This window comes from Poromitra crassiceps (assembly GCF_964638095.1).
Source record: "Poromitra crassiceps genome assembly, chromosome: 4".
NCBI lineage: Eukaryota > Metazoa > Chordata > Actinopteri > Beryciformes > Melamphaidae > Poromitra > Poromitra crassiceps.
The window spans coordinates 19,542,309-19,545,216 of record NC_139626.1 but is presented as its reverse complement, the minus strand read 5'-3'; positions in this window follow the sequence as shown (position 1 = coordinate 19,545,216).

Genomic DNA, 2,908 nt, shown 5'->3' with positions numbered 1-2,908 from the left:
CACATGATGCGGACCAAGAGGAGGAGGAGGAGAAAAACACGCCTGCCAAATAGGAGTGACAGAAGGGAGAGATCATATGACCAACCAATGACAGCCCAGCAGTGAAGGATGACACTAGATGGAGGAGGAACCATACCGGAAGACAGACGCCCCCAAGGGAATGTAGTTTAAAAGCACAGGCAAAAGAGAAGGGAGGGGTCGGTTTTCAGGGGTCTTCTTTTGACCTGCTTCATATCAGCTGTGAGGGAAAGACCACTGCAAATCCACCTCTGAGATCTCTGAATGGGGTAATATAACTTGATCTGCTTTGTACTTTATGCAAAATTCTCTATATAAAATAATGTTCTAAATATCAGAATTGCTTGTTGTATTGATTTTTCATATATCTGGAATAATTGGACACTGGAAAGGTATTAACATATGTCACACCTTCTGATTGGAGTGGGCTGTTTTTAATTAGGTTGAACGAGGTACAGAGAAACCCTTTCCATCAGCGGCTCCACACAGAGTAGGTGAGGGCCTACGTGTGAGCGGCTCCAGACAAGTGGGTGAGGGCCTACGTGTGAGCCGCTCCAGACAGAGTAGGTGAAGGCCTACGTGTGAGCGGCTCCAGACAGAGTAGGTGAGGGCCTACGTGTGAGCCGCTCCAGACAGAGTAGGTGAGGGCCTACGTGTGAGCGGCTCCAGACAAGTGGGTGAGGGCCTATATGTGAGCGGCTGCAGACAGAGTGGGCGAGGGCCTACGTGTGAGCGGCTCCAGACGGAGTGGGCGAGGGCCTACGTGTGGGCGGCTCCATACGGAGTGGGCGAGGGCCTATGTGAGCAGCTCCAGACAGAGTGGGTGAGGGTCTACGTGTGAGCGGCTCCAGACGGAGTGGGCGAGGACCTACGTGTGGGCCGCTCCAGACAGAGTAGGTGAGGGCCTACGTGTGAGCGGCTCCAGACAGAGTGCGCGATGGGCTATGTGTGAGCGGCTCCAGACAGAGTGGGCGGCTCCAGACAGAGTGGGCGAGGGCCTACGTGTGAGCGGCTCCAGACAGAGTAGGTGAGGGCCTACGTGTGAGCGGCTCCACACAGAGTAGGTGAGGGCCTACGTGTGAGCGGCTCCAGACAAGTGGGTGAGGGCCTATATGTGAGTGGCTGCAGACAGAGTGGGCGAGGGCCTACGTGTGAGCGGCTCCAGACGGAGTGGGCGAGGGCCTACGTGTGAGCGGCTCCAGACAGAGTGGGCGAGGGGCTATGTGTGAGCGGCTCCAGACAGAGTGGGCAAGGGCCTATATGTGAGCGGCTCCAGACAGAGTGGGCAAGGGCCTATATGTGAGCAACTCCAGACAGAGTAGGTGAGGGCCTACGTGTGAGCGGCTCCAGACAAGTGGGTGAGGGCCTATATGTGACCGGCTCCAGACAGCGTGGGTGAGGGCCTACGTGTGAGCAACTCCAGACAGAGTGGGTGAGGGCCTACGTGTGAGCCGCTCCAGACAGAGTAGGTGAGGGCCTATAGTTGAGCGGCTCCAGACGGAGTGGGCGAGGGCCTACGTGTGGGCAACTCCAGACGGAGTGGGCGAGGGCCTACGTGTGAGCCGCTCCAGACAGAGTAGGTGAGGGCCTACGTGTGAGCGGCTCCACACAGAGTAGGTGAGGGCCTACGTGTGAGCGGCTCCACACAGAGTGGGCGAGGGCCTACATGTGGGCGGCTCCAGACAGAGTGGGCGAGGGCCTACGTGTGAGGCTCCAGACAGAGTGGGCCAGGGCATACGTGTGAGCGGCTCCAGACAGAGGACGAGGGCCTATATGTGAGCGGCTCCAGACAGAGTGGGCAAGGGCCTACGAGGGCCTACGTGTGAGCGGCTCCAGACAGAGTGGGCAAGGGCCTATGTGAGCGGCTCCAGACGGAGTGGGCGGGGGCCTACGTGTGGGCGGCTCCAGACGGAGTGGGCGAGGGCCTACGTGTGAGCCGCTCCAGACAGAGTAGGTGATGGCCTACCATGCGCGTAGCCACGGGTGCGCTAGGGTGTGCAAATGCCACCCAGACAGGCCACTGGCGCACCCAAAAAAATGGGGTAAAAAAAGTGTTTTGTTTTGTCTGCAAAACACATGTCAACGCTGTCATGCACTGTGTCCAACTGTCCGCCTGCAAGTAAATCCATAGAGAAAATAAGTAGCAAAGAGCGTTCCCATCTGCAACGAAAATCACTTCCTTGTTTGCCTGAGACGCATGTGTACCCATGCGTCTCAGGCAAACAAGGAAGTGATTTTCGTTGCAGAGAGGTAACCCTCTTGGAACCACTCTTGCTGGTTCCTCTCGCTATGGATTTACTTTGAAAATGACAGTTTCGCGTACTTTGGATTATTATTTGATGATCGCATGGTGAGTACACAAGTCACAACATGTATGTGATTGTTTCTAGCGCTGTTGTGTGTGCTTTTGGGGGAATGAACGGCGGTAGCATATTAGAGACTGCCACACTACTGTACTATCTAACTAGCGTTAACAGTACTAGCAGCCCCCATGTATCACTGTGAAACGCACTTTCTAATGCACGCCACGCACAGTGAAGATGTTGGCGGCGTGTCCCTTCGCATTTAACGTTAGCCAGGAGACTTTTCAGTCATGCATCTGCATGCGTCTCAGATTTCTAATAATATACGGGTCCACACGAACATGCCAACCAAATTTGCGTTCTTTCCCGACTAGAACACTCATTGGAAAAAGTAGGTGAGACTTTTTTGAGATACTAAACAAAGTGGTTTTACATGTTGCCAAAAAATACAATTTAATTGACTGCTTCTACCTGCTAATAATGAGTGCGAAAAGGAGCAAACAACACACAAATATTCCTCTAAATCTGGTTTGAAAAGACCCAAATTTTTTTTGGCGGCGGCCTCGCGGCCGCCACCAAATGGTCCG